General features: G+C 42.0%; 1 protein-coding gene across 3 annotated transcripts in view; it reads right to left on the minus strand.

Moving 5' to 3' along the window:
* LOC134226487 (hrp65 protein-like) overlaps nt 1-18,038 on the minus strand; it is a 250,104-nt gene that overhangs the window by 107,194 nt on the left and 124,872 nt on the right. The gene's annotated exons all lie outside the window — the stretch shown is intronic.

Genomic DNA, 18,038 nt, shown 5'->3' on the forward strand with positions numbered 1-18,038 from the left:
CATTCGTGACGTCATGCTGCAGAACCTAATGGTCCAATTAGGTTCTGCAGCATGACGTCACGAATGAATTCGGTCCTCGTCGAATGAACTTTTTTGACAGTTCAGTAGTACTTTCCACTGACTCCGACAAGGATCGAGTTTGTGATTGGTTGGCTGCCCCCAAGTCCAACGCGAAGTACTACTAATCAGTCATCAGTTTGAGGTTAGATACAGACGCTGCAGAACCTAATAGACTAACGCAAAATGAACTCCCCCAAGAAATTATGACGTTTGAGCGGGTCGCATAATGAACGCAAAATGAACTTTTGTTCGAGAAAACGACCCGCTCAAATGTCAAAATCCATCAGGTGAGTGAATTCGATGAACCGCTGCACAGGTCTATGCACCGAGTTTATCATTGACGTTTGAGCGGTGCGCTGTTTACTAAGAATGAGTACTTTTTCATTCATCGAGTTTATGCAAGTGTTCATTTTTAGTAAACAGCGCCCGACTCAAACGTCATTGTGTTCATTCGGTGCATTGGACCATGAACTCCCCCAAGAAATTATGGCGTTTGAGCGGGTCACATAATGAACGCAAAATGAACTTTTGTTCGAGAAGACGACCCGCTCAAATGTCATAATCCGTCGGGTGAGTGAATTCGATAAGTCTATGCGGCAGTGCATAGGTTCATTATTTTACTTTTGAGCGGTGCCGAAATTCATTTAGAATGAATTCGATGTATGAGTTCGCACCGCGCACCGCTCAAACATCAAAGAGTTCATTCGGCGGCAGAGTTGGCATTTCTCACACACTGTGCACAATGAGGAGATTTTAATACACACCACAGAGAGTGACGCTGATCCTCATCGTGTAACAAACCCAACACGATGAGTGAGGACGAAGACGAAGAGTGGGAGAATTATTCTGGTGAGAGTTGGGCCTACACAAAGTTGTGCCACTTGGTGTAATATTCATTAAAATGATATTGTTTTCCCTGATGGTCGCAGAAATACTTTGGTTCACAAACATATTTCGGCGGGGTTTCAATGAAGTTTGGGGCTCCATGCTAAAAAGTATAACATTGGCAAATAAGGATTGGATAAAGAAGAAGAAGCCAAATATGATATTTGAAAGGAATGGCACGGGAAAGCAAACGGTGAAATTTTGAAAACGCTTCTTTATAATTCTAGAAGTAATTTAGATAAAAGCGGTTAGGAGTCGTTCACCTAAGGTGAGGTTCAAATAATAAGGGTGAATCAACATTTCGACTATAGACACTATAGATTCCATAGACGAGCGGAGGCACGGTTGAGTCATTTCGATTTAGTGTGTTTTTCCGCTTTTTCACAGTGTACCGCGCGAATTTGACGTCACACACTCCATTGCTTGGTTTGCATACGTGACGTCATGCTCGTTTGGCTACACTAACTGACAGTTCGTTTGGCTACACTCGCCTTCGCCTCAGCTCGTCTATGGAACCTATAGTGTCTATAATTTCGACGACAACACACACAAAAACCCGTTATCAGAACAGGAGTATTTTGGGCACAATGCATCAAGAAAAAATATTGCACTGACATGGAATAATGGAACTTTATATAAGTTCCATGTTTTCTGTTTTTGTTTCGATTTCATTACCTGAGATTACCTGACGGAAATTGTATTTAGAAATTGTCAGTAACACATTTTAAAGCGACAGGTGTGGCGTAATAATATTGGTAATACGAAAGCTTCTGAAAAGTTTTGCCCATAAACATCCCAAAAGCAAGCAAAAACAAAAATATCTTATTATGCACAAAAAGTATCAAGAGCTACGTTAAATTTTAGCAATATTTACGTTCATTCTGTTCGATTCACCGTTATATCAAAACTCATTGAGGAACACAATGTGTCTCAACTATTCGTGTCTGACAAATGCATTCGCTGCAGAGGGAAAACACAAATAGGCCTCACTGCGTTGAGGAAGAGAAAAAATGATCGATAATCGAAACACACTCTCTCCGGCCTTTTTGGAGAGTGCGAAAGACACGCACATTTCGACTACTCTGAGGAGTATGCCAGCCCTATGACGGCTCACTGCCCCATTAGGTTCTGCAGCGTAACCTCAATCTACTGACAGATTAGCAGTACTTCTTGTTGGAAACAGGGGCAGCCAACCAATAGACTAACGCAAAATGAACTCCCCCAAGAAATTATGACGTTTAAGCGGGTCGCATAATGAACGCAAAATGAATTTTTGTTCGAGAAGACGACCCGCTCAAATGTCAAAATCCATTGGGTGAGTGAATTCGATGAACCCCTGCATAAGTCTATCACGAACTCAACCATTGTCGGAGTCAGTGGAAAGTACTACTGAACTGTCAAAAAAGTTCATTTGACGAGGACCGAATTCATTCGTGACGTCATGCTGCAAAACCTAAATGTCAAAATCCATCGGGAGAGTGTATTCGATGAACCGCTGCACATTTCTATTTCTGAATTTCTATAGGCTGAAAGTTCTCAGCCGCACCAGACCAGGGAAATAGAGGGGGGTGACGCCTCCTGGACCCTGGTCAAGAACAAGAGGAAACCGAAGACGTCAAGGGCCGAAAAGAAGGCCCAGGCGAATGAGGGTAGCAAGAAGTCTAGGGTAGGCGCCAATCGCTCCAGGGGCGATGCCCTAGTCATCACGGCGGACGAGGCTAAGTACTCGGATGTTTTGAAGACGATGAGGAGTGACGTCAAGCTCGGTGAACTCGGCGCCGACGTACGTCGAATAAGACGTACCCGGATGGGCGAGATGATACTCGAGCTGAAGCGGGGCGTCTCGCAAAAGGGCGCCGCCTACAAGAAGTAGGTGGAGGAGGTCCTAGGCGAGACGGTCAAGGTGAGGGCACTCACGACGGAGGTGAATCTAAGGGTTAAAGACCTGGACGAGATCACTGAAGTCGAAGAGCTCGTCACGGCACTGCGGCGACAGTGTGAAGTGGAGACGACCACCGCAGCCGTTCGGCTACGGAAAGGTCCGGCAGGGACACAGGTAGCATTGGTTCGGCTATCTGCAGCGGACGCCTCCAAGGTAGTCAAGTTAGGGAGCGTCAAGGTGGGATGGTCGGTATGCCCTGTGCGCATATACGAGCAACCCGAAGTTTGCTTCAAGTGCCTGGAACCGGGGCACAAGCAATGGGACTGCAAAGGCCCTGACAGAAGCAATCTCTGCCGACGCTGCGGATTGGAGGGACATAAGGCACAATGCTGCACGAACCCTCCCAATTGTTTGATTTGTTCCAGCAAAGCTGTGAACAGCAAGCACCCCATGGGGGGTTCGATGTGCCCGGCGTTTAAGCGTGCTGCAAAATCAAAGTGCAGGTAACGCAGCTGGCTTGCTCGGCCTCGCCCGAATTTTTGTTCGAGAAGACGACCCGCTCAAATGTCAAAATCCATTGGGTGAGTGAATTCGATGAACCCCTGCATAAGTCTATCACGAACTCAACCATTGTCGGAGTCAGTGGAAAGTACTACTGAACTGTCAAAAAAGTTCATTTGACGAGGACCGAATTCATTCGTGACGTCATGCTGCAAAACCTAAATGTCAAAATCCATCGGGAGAGTGTATTCGATGAACTGCTGCACATTTCTATTTCTGAATTTCTATAGGCTGAAAGTTCTCAGCCGCACCAGACCAGGGAAATAGAGGGGGGTGACGCCTCCTGGACCCTGGTCAAGAACAAGAGGAAACCGAAGACGTCAAGGGCCGAAAAGAAGGCCCAGGCGAATGAGGGTAGCAAGAAGTCTAGGGTAGGCGCCAATCGCTCCAGGGGCGATGCCCTAGTCATCACGGCGGACGAGGCTAAGTACTCGGATGTTTTGAAGACGATGAGGAGTGACGTCAAGCTCGGTGAACTCGGCGCCGACGTACGTCGAATAAGACGTACCCGGATGGGCGAGATGATACTCGAGCTGAAGCGGGGCGTCTCGCAAAAGGGCGCCGCCTACAAGAAGTAGGTGGAGGAGGTCCTAGGCGAGACGGTCAAGGTGAGGGCACTCACGACGGAGGTGAATCTAAGGGTTAAAGACCTGGACGAGATCACTGAAGTCGAAGAGCTCGTCACGGCACTGCGGCGACAGTGTGAAGTGGAGACGACCACCGCACCCGTTCGGCTACGGAAAGGTCCGGCAGGGACACAGGTAGCATTGGTTCGGCTATCTGCAGCGGACGCCTCCAAGGTAGTCAAGTTAGGGAGCGTCAAGGTGGGATGGTCGGTATGCCCTGTGCGCATATACGAGCAACCCGAAGTTTGCTTCAAGTGCCTGGAACCGGGGCACAAGCAATGGGACTGCAAAGGCCCTGACAGAAGCAATCTCTGCCGACGCTGCGGATTGGAGGGACATAAGGCACAATGCTGCACGAACCCTCCCAATTGTTTGATTTGTTCCAGCAAAGCTGTGAACAGCAAGCACCCCATGGGGGTTCGATGTGCCCGGCGTTTAAGCGTGCTGCAAAATCAAAGTGCAGGTAACGCAGCTGGCTTGCTCGGCCTCGCCCGAGTGTTTGGTGTGCGCAGGTTTAGAGGAAACGGCGGAACACGTGTTGTTCGTGTGCCCACGTTTTCGCGCAATGCGTGACCACATGCTTGCCACATGTGGTCTGGACACTACCCGGACAACCTAGTTCGGAGGATGTGTAAAGATGAAGTTGGCTGGAACGCCGTTTTATTGGCTATCGCCCAAATCGTCTCGGAGCTACACAGAAGGTGGCGCGTGGACTCAAGGATGGCTAGTTCAGGCGCAAATAAGAGGTGGTCCAAGGGATCGGAGTCGGCTTCATGGGTCATACCGGTGGTCATGCTCTGTGGTCGAACTCGATCCTTTTATCGAACAAGTGGCCGCGCGAAGAACAACATGGTATCGTCGCTTTCGCGGCGTCGGTCAACCGGGCGGGTTCCGAGCCCGAGGACGGAAAGGGGTCCTCGTCAAGGCTGGGGCAGGCGTAGGCCTCGCGTCGGCAAGTTCCTCTGTGTGTTGGCGAATAGGCCCTATCGCAGAAAGGTCAATTTGGGGTGCACGCGGCATCATCATTCTTGATACCAGTCGTGCAGAGGGAAGCAGGCGCGAAGTCGACCCTTCCCACCTTCCGAGGACATAGGGCGTGGTAAGGCCACCTGGAAAGCCGGCAACGCGCTGGCACGATACCATGGTGTTCTTCTAGAAAAGCGAGTTACGATGTTCGGTGCTGCAAGGACACGCAGCTAACCTCGAGGGTGCGTTGTGCACTGGCCCCCTTTGAAGCATTACTTTCTGGTTGTACCGAAGGGACTATGGGCTTGGCGGCAATGGAAACGGTTTAGCGGGTCGGGAATGTAGTCCTGCCTCCCTCGGTGATCCCTAACCCCGCACTTCCTGGTCAACCCAGGATGTCTGTTGAGCAGATTCCCCCTCCATTGTTCAGGAAGAAAAAAAAACATTTCTATTTCGTTTCACAGCGTGATGTCAAACGTATGAAGCCACGGCTGCGTTCTGAAGAATTCCTTCCATATTTGATAGGTATATAAATAATATATATGTATATAAACAAAGGTTCATCTGTGTGCTGTGGGAGATAGACCCAAGATGAATACACAGCTAGGTGTTTCAATCGTTTCAATGTGCTCAATTTATTGACGAGAAGAAGGCGGGGTGAAAAATTCATTTTCGGTGCAAAACATAAACAAAACGGCTGGCTCTCCCTTGTTATTCTTGTTATACTCAAAGTATCCTCGGGCCGTGGCCAATCTACGTTGTATGACACTAGGCAATACGTTTACACTGCTGGCTTAAATTTTCAACGTGACGATTAATATACAGAACTCATGAAAACCATGTGAACTCGACTCGTGGAAAACTTATTCCAGGTTATCCGAGGCTTGTGATAGACCCTTTATCACAACCAAGGGTCTGGACACTACCCCGGACAACCTAGCCCGGAGGATGTGTAGAGATGACGTTGGCTGGAACGCCGTTTTATCGGCTATCTCCCAAATCGTCTCGGAGCTACACAGAAGGTGGCGCCGAGGGTGGCGCGAGGAATGGCTAGTTCAGGCGCAAATAAGAGGTGGTCCAAGGGTTCGGAGTCAGCTTCATGCACACTTAAACGCCTGATTTTATTTCGGTAAAATAAAATAACGAAACGGTCAGCAAAGCTTACATTTACTGAAATCTCGTTAAAAATTTGAACATGATCGACGAGAATTGGTATTTCATATTGATTGCAAATACTCGGCAATAAAATTTGCCATAGTAACCGGTAAACTTACTTCTTGACTGAATTTCGGTAAAGCTCAACTGTCAAAAAATACTTTGCTATTCGAGTCAACACGTGTCTGGAAAAAGTTTTGAGAAAATGCAACTGGAATATTTTAATGTAAGTATACGTAAATATATTAAAATAATCACTATTAGTAAACGTTTGAATTATTACTTAATACTGTTTTTAACAACATTACATTATTTTTATTTTTATTCATTGGAATTAGAAACTTCCCGATACGGAAATTATGTCTTCGTGTGCTGCCGATTGGATACATTCCTCCTTCACATAGAACCAAATCAAGCCGTACCCGTAATATGGAATTGGGAGAAGACGACTACAAGTATTCCGCGTCTACTCGATTTGATAGTGCCCACCCAACTGAAGATTAGGAGAAGGACATATAAGCTTTTTCACCTTTTTCAAGCCGAACAGAATACCCCGTTAAAAAGACGTCGTCTTTTTTGCGAGATATGGCGTCCTTTTCGTCCTTTCCTTTCCTGCTGAAAATAGTGAATAATATTAACAATACCGTTGTGGTAAAAAAAATATCGACCTACGAAATTTTCTCTCCTCTCGCTGTATGAAATGATCGAAATACATTAATTTATTAAACTCCCAATGTGTTTGCATTCGCATTTATTTACATTGAAGAACAATAAAAATAAGTAAACCTTATACTGAGCTCTTCGGCAAAGTATTACCGAACAGATCGGTAAACATTTACGAACAAGTCGGTAAATTTTGACAGCTGAAAATTTCATACAGATTACGACCAGTCGGAAATTTGAACTTTAACCGAGATTATTACCGGGATCTCAGCTGTTGGATTCTCGGCAATTTGTTTTGACGGCCTCGGTGAAATAAATTAAGTGTGTGGGTCATACCGGTGGCCATGCCCTATGGTCGAACTCGATCCTTTTATCGAACAAGTGGCCGCGCGAAGAACATGGTATCGTCGCTTTCGCGGCGTCGGTCAACCGGGCGGGTTCTGAGCCCGAGGACGGAAACGGGTTCTCGTCAAGGCTGGGGCAGACGTAGGCACCGCGTCGGCAAGTCCCTTTGTGTGTTGGCGAATTGGCCCTATCGCAGAGAGGTCAATTTGGGGTGCACGCGGCATCACCATTCTTGATACCAGCCGTGCAGAGGGAAGCAGGCGCGAAGTCGACCCTTCCCACCTTCCGAGGACATAGGGGGTGGTAAGGCCACCTGGAAAGCCGGCAATGCGCTGGCACGATACCATGGTGTTCTTCTAAAAAAGCGAGTCACAATGTTGGGTGCTGCAAGCCAGGCAGCTAACCTCGAGGGTGCGTTGAGCACTGGCCCCCCTTTGAAGCATTACTTTCTGGTTCTACCGAAGTGACAATGGGCTTGGCGACAATGGAAACGGTTTAGCGGGTCGGGTATGAAGTCCTGCCTCCCTCGTTTGCTGATGGAGGTGGTCCCTAATCCCGCACTTCCTGGTACGCTACGGTCGTACGTACGGTCTGAGCTTGACGACCGACTAGCAAATAGCTTACACAACCTCACTTGATCAGTACAATCGTTGATGAAGAATGTGTATAGCCGCCAGACATTCTAAATACTCACGCTCCTCTAATGTGGACGTGTACTATACACATGTGGAAGTATTGGCTTGAGAAAATGGATTGCGAGTGAATCTCGAGCTCGTTCAGTAGCCGCTAGGTTGCGAAGGCCGACGGAGGTTCTTTGTAGCTTAGTTGGTTAAAGCACCAGTCTAGCGTACTGTAGGGTCATGGGTTCGAGTTCCATCGAAGTGAAAGTCTTCTTCTTCTTCTTCTTATTGGCATTACATCCCCACACATGAACACAGAGCCGCCTCGCAGCTTAGTGTTCATTAAGCACTTCCACAGTTATTAACTGCGAGGTTTCTAAGCCAAGTTACCATTTTTGCATTCGTATATCATGAGGCTAACACGATGATACTTTTATGCCCAGGGAAGTCGAGACAATTTCCAATCCGAAAATTGCCTAGACCGGCACCGGGAATCGAACCCAGCCATCCTCAGCATGGTCCTGCTTTGTAGCCGCGCGTCTTACCGCACGGCTAAGGAGGGTCCAAAGTGATTACCTCCAATACATTTTCCAAATCAATATCTTCCACATAACGTACATATTCACATATGAGTTTTCGTAACATTGTAAATTAACGTCCAAGTCGGGTGGTTTAATCACCGACGAACCGACGTGTCACCTAATGGAAAATAATTCAAATTTGCTGCCCACGACGCCATGATGAAAAATCATCGAACACTATCGTCACCCCCATAATAGCTCGCGAAGTTTTCATAGCTCAGCCTCCACCCAACGTGTATTAACATTGCAGCGGAGTTGTGTCTTAGCTCATTTGACAGAAGCTATTGCCCGCAAAAGCGAATGACCGTTGAAAAGCGTGAGACAGTCAGAGAGCGCCAGTGGCACGTCGGTTCGTCGGTGGTTTAATCCCCGGAAATAGGCAATTAACTTTGATTGAAACCCCTTTCGAATGTTGTTCGAGAGTCATTTCTTGCTGAAAGTTTTTCATTATATGTGTTATTATTTCTCTACGGGAAGAGAATAAATCTAGACCAACATTTGAAAAGGGCGTAACAGCCAAAATTTATTCCTTCGGATTCCTACATAGCCATCTACATAGGGGAAAAACGGGAGCTATTGAATTTTGGCTGTTACGCCCTTTTCAAATGTTGATCTAGAAATATTTCATTATTGTATCTTGAAGGAAAGAATGTCATTAGTGTACCTATTTTTATAGTTTGCAGACAATATGCAATCTCTAATTATCCCGAAATCTGCGTAAAAACGTGTAGATTCTAAAATCTACGTAAAATAGTTGAGTTAAATAAAAAACCCAGATTAATCCACCTAGCAGTGATGATGCCTTTCTCGTGCATTATAAAATTTATTGAAAAAAATACATTAGAACGGTCAAAAAAGCTCTTTTGGGGAATAGATCACATTTTTTCGATCATTTTTAATATTTTTGTCTTGTCACCATTCAAAAAAAATGGTTTTTTGAATTTCTTTTCCGAGAAGGACCTTTGAGAAAAAACAATGATTTTTCAATAATTCCGAAAAGCAATGATCGGGCCAATTTTCAATAGCAAACAATTCCCCGTCGAATTCAACTTGTTGCGAGTAAATCGGATAATTCTAAGTTCTAAAAAGTGTATCTACAAAATTTTTACACATACACACATACATAAACAAAAAAAAACAGACGTCACCTCAGTTTGTCGAGCTGAGTCGATCGGTATATAACACTATGGGTCTCCGGGCCTTCTATCAGAAGTTTTTTTGGAGCAATCATATAGCCAACTTTGTTGTACGAGAAAGGAAAAAATGCATATGTTACAAATATGCGATTGTGGGTAAATAGTATTCCGTGTATAGTAGAAAATCGAAAATTTGTTTTCAATAAAATGAAATATCTACAGTTATCAGACGTCGCAACTCATTTCTGATTAGTGCGCATAATAGTACATCCATGCGTGCATGATGCGCACTACTAATGAAGTATTTCAGCATCGCGAGTGCTAAATCGCGCGGTCCGGTTTGGTGGCGGCCCGACAATACAATGATTAGCTCAGAGGCGGCGTGGCTACGCCACTGCACCAATGTAATATTACACACTTAAAATAAATCGCCGAATTCGGTAAAATTTTACCACAATCTCAACAGCAGAACTGTTCGGTAAACAATTTTACTGATTTTCGGTGATTTTGACAGTTGAACAATGGAAAAAATCACAAAAAATCTGTAAAATAATTACCGAACAGATCTGCTGTTGAGATTTCGGTAAAATTTACCGAATACTGTGAAATGAGTTTAGTGTGTAAAGTCCAATAAATCTAGTTGTATGTCATACATTGATTTTGCATGCCTTTGTGTAATAATTGTACAAGTACATTTGTGAAAATAAGCCAATTACAGTGAACGTTCGCTAATTGGGGTTTGTCTAGTTTGGGCGCTTTTTAGTTGGGGGTTCACTAATTGGGGCGAAACCCAATTAAAAAGCAGCTAAACGTCAGAATGTGATGTCAAAAACGCGTTGACGTTTTGTTTCCGTGTTTGGCGGGATCGATATTTTCTGGCGCGTAAAATTTGCTTTTGTTCAATGCAAAAAGTAAACAACATTGACGCTTGTCAAACCGCCCCAATTAGCGAACGGCATTCGCTAGTTGGGGTGAGGTCGTGCCCCAATTAGCGAACGATCACTGTAATGGCTTTTTGCTGTACTATAAATCTCGCATAACTTTTCAAAAGGACCTAAGTAACATTTTTTTCATGAATTAATTTGAGTACTGCAATCAACAGAACAACATGAAAGCTATTGATTGCAGTACAGCTATGTTCCGTTTTTATTAACACGGTCCGTGAGTTTCAGTTGATAAAAACGAAACAGAGACAAAATCGGAATAATTTTCTTAGACGATTTTTTTAAGCTAAAATTTTAGTAAAAATGATTTATTGCTGGTAAAATGTGAGATTTTCAGGTTCTAACATTTTTAAATGCTAAAAACATTTTTAAATGCTGTCCATAAACCACGTGAACATGCTAGTGGGTGGCAAGGGTTAGTGAAAAGATATAGGAAATATATATTTATCATCTATGGTGATTGTTTGAGGTTCCTGACAAGTAAGGAGTGCATCAAGGGGACGTCCATAAATGATGTTACGAAAAATTAACCATTGTCAATCCCTCCTCCATTCATCGTCACACTTTTTGTATGAAATTTCATATAAATTGATATGAGCAGTCACACTTTTAAAAACCCTCTCCCTCCCTCTCCTCCGCGTGACGTAATTTATGAACGTTCCCTAAGATAAGGTGGCATCCGTTTATAACATAACAATAAATTTGAAAATATTTGACCTCCTTAACCCTTTCGGATGGATGGGTCATATATGCCCAGCAGGGAATCAATATTCGAGTAACGCCTAACAATATACTCTTTGTCATCAACAGAGTTTGTTACTGACAAACGCGCCTAGCGACAAACCTTTATCAGAACCCGAACACAATATGACAAGAATCATTTGCCTTGCATGCTCTGATATTTTCGAAAATACGCTACTAATTTTGTAATTATTGTTTGTATCTCGAATATTTCCATAAAAGCAGAAACTATGATAGCATAGAACCGAAATTTTCACTATAAATAATGCAAAATAACGGTATGAAAAGTTAGCAACAAGATTGTCTTCTTTTTTGTTGCTGACAAAATTTTTCGGATCTTTGTCATTATTATCTCCGACAAAAACAAAGCTTTGTCGTTGGTTCTCTTTTGTCGCTTGTTTCGCAGGCGCATTCCAAAAAAATTGATTCCCTGATGCCCAGCGTTTGAGATTGGCTGTAAAAAACTACCGAAGAGAGCTAGGTCCCCAGTTTCTTCAGCAAAAATGTTCATCTGGATGTCGGCTACCCAGGAAAAACATTGGAGGTCAAGTTTGACTATACCCTGAAGACCTAGATATCCAAAACCTTGGGAAGACTTTGCTTCTGACAGCTTGCAGATGAATCTGAAATATTTGGATCCTATACCACATTGTTTAATAAAGCTGAACACTCTATCAAGTTTAGTCATCTTGATCGTTGAGACAGTGATCAGTTTTCTGGAATACGAGATGCTCAAGATTCTCCAAAACGTTTTTGAATTCAGCCCACGGTATCTACCAAATCAACCAAGGCTTATGGAAAGTCATCATCATCGTCATATACCCAATCCAGTCCAATAGACACATGCGCATTATTTAAATCCAGTTTTCTCAAAGATGGTCAAGGTATTCCAAAACGTTCCCGAGTTCAACCCAAAGTATCTAACGGACAACCAAGGCTTCATGCAATGTCCTCAACATCAATATGTACCCTACATGGTTCAATAAGCATGTGCGCACCATGCAAACTCAATTCTCTAGAATTTGAGATGTTCAAGGTACTCCAAAACATTCTCGAGTTCAGCTCAAGGTATATCCAATATCCAAAAGGAATAATGTAAACACAATTTTCTGGAATACGAGGTGTTCACGGTTAGAACCGGTCCGGTCTAGAATATTTTCGTTTGGGAAACATTCTAGATTCCCTGGGCATAGCGTTCCCTTTGTACTTGGCTCACAAGATACATACCCATGCAATGGCGGGCATAGGAAAGCTTTCAATTAATAACTGAAGAAATGCAAATAGAATACTAAGTTGAAAAGTCGGCCAAGTTTCAGTTGGAATGTAGAGCCAAAGCTTAAGAAGAAGAAGAAGATGTCCAAGATCCTCCAAAATGATCTTGAGTTAAGATCAAGATATCTGGCGCCGGGAGTGGGTGGGACAAGTAGGACATGTCCTACGCATGAAACTACCTGGGTAGGACAGTCGATGCATTGTGCTACCCATGATTATGGTAAGAACATACCATATGGATAACTAAAAGAACTAATGCTATCAATACTGTTTCAATTTCTAGATCTAAAATAAAAAAAAAATAAAAAAAATATTATTAAAACTATGTCTGAAACTTGATTATGCATATGTACAACATGTGATAGATTTAGTTCGGAAAAGGTATTGGAGGGTAACCGCCCCTTCGGTGTGTGTAGGCAAGTGTGTAGGAGCCGAACAATACTAAATACTCATCCTACTTGGTTGACATGTGTACAAAAATACATTTGAGAGTGTTAGTTCTGAAAATGTATTGCGAGAGATCGGCTGGTACCTGGTGCTGGGAATTTGGTTTCATCAGTACCCGCTAAGCTGCGGTGGACGACGGAGGTCCTTCGTAGCTTAGTAGGGAAAGCACCTGTCATGCGAACTGGGGTCGTGGGATCAAACCCCACCGAAGGGGCGGTTACCCTCCAATACCTTTTCCGAACTAAATCTATCACATGTTGTACATATGCATAATCAAGTTTCAGACATAGTAATTAATTTCCACACCAGGTGGCGTAATGTTTCTGTTAGTTCAGGGAATCTCAGATTTTTTTTTTCAATTTTATTTTATTATATTTATATTTTCAGGCTGAATTAATACAAAGTTGAGTATCTGATCTAGGATATAGCTTAGTTTAACTAAGCTAAGACTAACTGTACTTGCCAATGGTTGCTTCTCCGTGACTACTCAAAACTGGTGTAAATTGCGCTACGATCCAGTTGAATAAATGTTGATAATTACTATTTACCTACCGCTCCAGTCAGTTGGGAAAAGAGAGGAATATTAGTGTGTAGTTGTTGATACTGATAGAGACCAAGAAAACCTCTGCATCCCCACAATTTCACGAAAAGGAAATTTCGTGAACTCGGTAAGGTAGATGAACATAAGCATAGATCGATGATTTACTTAGAAAAGTGATGTAGTCTATGCCGCATTATGTAATGTAGTCTTTGCCAGACTTCCTGCAGAAGCGGTAATCACTAGACTGCCGTGCTCGTATCCAAAAGTTGAGAAACTAAACAAGGATATAAGAAAACAATTGCAGAAATATGAAGCAGTTTATGATGATGATAGTACATTTCAATGTCTGGTAGCAAGCCTATGAGAAGAAGAACTCTGAAAGCTTCTTAGAGTTTATTGGAATCTGTTGTAGGAATCACAAATATAACGTGTGAATAAAATCTTAAAAGTTAGAAAGAAAAAGGCTGGAATTCGGAGTAACATTATTCTTGAGATTTCTGAACACCCATAAACAGTACTTAACACCCTTAAAAAATCTTGGACGATCTTAAGCTTTACTGGTAGATCGTAGTGATGTTTTTAATGATTTCTAATTGCTCCAATTCCTAGAAGAGTGAAATTGTAAGTACTTTATAAATGATTGAAGAGATACTTTTTGGAAATGTTCTATAAACACTAGAAATGTAAAGATTGACTTAATAGTCATAGGGAATTTTTAACTTATTTAAGGATGTCTAAAAAAACCTCTTGAAATCCGAGAGGATCTCCGGAAAGTCGCTGAAAGTCCATATAAGTATTCTATAGCTTCGAAAATGTAGTTTTTGTCCTACCCACGTCTGAGAACGTGGCAGCGCCTCTGCATAAAACAATACAACTTCCAGAATATTTTAGCCAACCGTAAGAGCCTGCAATGGTTCTAGCTAGTGATGATTGAAGTCATATAAGCTAAATGGTTTCACTAGAGTATCATATCCGTCAGCTTCGACTCAATTCATTTTTGATTCTCCAGGGTGCACGCACAAATTATGGGCATAATGAACCATTCACTTGTATGTGCCGCATTTTTAATCGTTGAATTTGAACTGAATTTGATTTTCATATCTCTCGCTTCAACCTTCGGAAAAAGTTTTGTCGAATACTTGCCGCCCCCCAAACCAATACACTCTAGTTTAATGTTAGTTAGTCAGGATATTTAGTATTAAGAATCTAAAAATTGTAATAGTTTTAAGTAAACATTGTACAGCTTTGGTACAGCTTTATCATATTTAAGCCCATTTTTCGTCATTGCAAAAAATAGCGTGTGCAACTCGTTGCAAAACTCGATTTTTTCAGCACTAGTAGTATTTATCCAACGCGGCAAGCCTCGTTGGATAAACGTACAACTCGTGCTGAAAAAATCATCTTTTTGCAACTAGTTGCACAAACTACTATTGTATGGCATCATTTGTTCCAATGATTCGATATCGAGTCTTAGAACATCAATTCATGAAGGGTCCACTATAACTTGTAGAAGAAATTACCAGCTCGATGGAACTGCTGGAATGAGTGTGATGTTATGCACGGATATATCATTCAGGAATTGGTTGAACGTGTAGATCACATGTTCGGAACTCCAGGACATTTTAGAGAATAGAAAATACTTGTATGAAGTAGCTTGTAAAAGTAATAAGTACCATTCTATCGGCTCGACGGACCTGCTGGAATGTTTAGCGATACACAAGTATCACGGTGCCCCCAAACGCGAATATTATCGCACTTTCATGAACCTCCGTGGTTTTCTCACGAAAAGAAAGCTTAGAGTATCAGGAAAAGGATACGAAAGGATATCAAAAATTCAACCAGTCAGCCCAGAATTACAATTCTTATGCTAAAATAAGTCTTCTGTCAAATTTTCAGCTAATTCGGATAAAATTTCGAGGTGGCTCAAGTCGATTTAGTGTTTTTGGGCTATTTCCAATTTTGAAAAAAATCTAACAGAAGATATAAATGCCGAAAACTATCGCAACAATCTCTATACGAAATCTTTTGGTGTGCTCTACAAGTCTTGTGAACATTGTGATTCGTTCCGTTCACGTTTTGACCACGTTAAAGTGATTTTCGAGCTTTTAAGTGGATAAAAACACTGTTTCCCCTAAAAGTCGTTGTTCTATGTAATTCCTGAATTCATGACAAATCATTGCTAATTTATTATATTATTATTCCTCTTTTTTCCGTGGACATTTGAATAATATAATTGCCAATGTGCGATTTATTGTTAAATTCTTAAAAATCAGAAGCTGAACCTTTCTCATAAATTTGCACGTTAGGATTTCGTCAAACAAGTTGTTCGAACAAAGAATCTTTGATTTCACTTGTTACTATGATGCACTCAATGGTAAAAGCATACAGACATATGGTGAAATGAGCCAAATTTGGAAGTCTTTTGTTGTAAGAATCAAATATGATATGATTTGATTTATGTTTTGTTCAAATAACTTGTTTGAAGAAATCGTAACGTGCAAATTAATGACAAATGTTCAGCTTCTGATTTTTAAGAATTTAACGTTAAATCGCACATTGGCAGTTATGTTATTCAAATGTCCAGGGAAAAAATAGGAATAATAATGTAATACCCAAGTAACCATGAAGCTATATATGCTTGTAAAAAACACAGCCCTAAAAGTTGACTTAAAGTGGAAAAGGGCAATTATAAGATCGAATTAATGGCTTATTACTTTGACATGTTGAAATAAAGCATCAGTAATGCATCGCTGCATTTGTAATGCTAATTTAGAGTATCGTTGTCTGACAGTTGATGAATAAATGCAACTTCGCATCGTTAAAACTGATCTAATGCAATTAGCATTTAGCATGCCGATTTGTGATTGATATATGTGCAATATTGTAATGCTTGGTGTTACTTGGGTAGTTTAGCAATGATTTGTCTTGAATTCAAGAATTATATAGAACAACGAGTTTTAGGGGAAACTGTGTTTTTAGACTTGTGTTTGTAGACTTGTAGAGCACACCTAAACTGCCGCTAACCGCAAGTCGAGCACATCTGTATATGGAGGCCCATATACATATGTGCTCGACTTGCGGTTAGCGGCAGTAAAGTTTCCATATAGAAGTTGTTGCGATAGTTTTCGGCATTTATATCTCATGTTAGACTTTTTTTCAAAATTTGAAATAGCCCAAAAACACTTAATCGACTTGAGCCACCTCTAAATTTTATCCGAATTGGCTGAAAATTTGACAGGAGCCTTAGGGGCGATTCAAATATGACGTCCACTACTTTTTGAGATTTCTAGACCCCCCCTCCCCCTCTGTCACGCTTTTTTGTATACCTAGTATATGTACTGTCACAAAATCTTAGACTCCCTCCCCCCTAAAACCTGTGACATCATTGTTGAACGACCCCTTATTTTAGCATAAGAATTGTGATTCTGGGCTGACCGGATGAATTTTTGATACTTTTTGAAAACATGAAGAGGTCTAAGGTACATCTTTCAGAACTTGTTTGAGTAACTAGATCACATGTTCTGAACTCAAGGACGTTTTGAACAACCGAAAAGACCTGTAACCGCTTGTAAACAAAATGAGTGAAATCAGTGTTGTAAAATGTCATTTGCATTCGTTTGTATAATTTTCCTAGAACTTTTTCAGAAATTAGCTATCAATTCCTGAAGTATGGCGAACTTATAGCGCTTAAATGTGCCCACAACTTTGTCTAACAAGACTGTTACGGCAGTAACAATAATAGACAGTATCCGATTTCTTAACTCGTTTATTCAGGGACGGTTAAAAAATTCCTATAATGAAATTTACATCGGTTAGGTTATTTGATTATGCGGCATATTCTATACATACGTTTCATGAGTTCAAGTAAACTTAATTTCCCGTGACCTGAATTCGTGTATGGGACTTGCTAGGGGCACAGCGATGTATCTAGGGTACTTAAGCATTAGATATTAAGTACATTTTAGGTTTAAGTAGTTTACCTTTGTTGCTTAGAAAATTAATTAAGATTCCTGGATAAATATGGGTTTTGTAACCTCAATCCGAGCCTCGATCTCGGTAGAGAAAATCTAGAAATTAATTTAATAATTGGCACAATTCATAATTTCTACAGGGCTTCATATACCTGCCAATTCTAGTTGGTACAGATTAATTGCACAAATTACGGTGTATTTAATAACTTAGAATAACAAATTATAAATGTTGAAGTTCACGTTGCGATTTCATGATGTGCACATTAGTTTGTGTTTACGATTGCTGACAATTCCCCTGACAGCGTTGTCATCTTTGGCGCAAGTTCTGAAGTCCAGGTAGACACTTCGCTGATAACACTGTGTAGGTGCTGTGACGTACCAAGTTTGTACTTAACATTCTCCCCCCCCAGTGGTTGGACCCTGGTCCGGCGCACTTGTATTTGCACCTACATCAAGTACCGCTAGATTAACTGCTGATCTTTGAAAAATCCCTCCAGAAGTCTGCACAGTTGCTTGTCGGACTTGACCATCCTTGGCGAGTAGCGTAGCTAACACTCTCCCCTTTGGCCAACAATTCCTCGGTTGCTTGGGATCGACGACGATGACTATATCACCAACCGAGATAGGTTTCACTGGTGCAAA

This window comes from Armigeres subalbatus, chromosome 3 (assembly GCF_024139115.2).
Source record: "Armigeres subalbatus isolate Guangzhou_Male chromosome 3, GZ_Asu_2, whole genome shotgun sequence".
Taxonomy (NCBI): Eukaryota; Metazoa; Arthropoda; class Insecta; order Diptera; family Culicidae; genus Armigeres; species Armigeres subalbatus.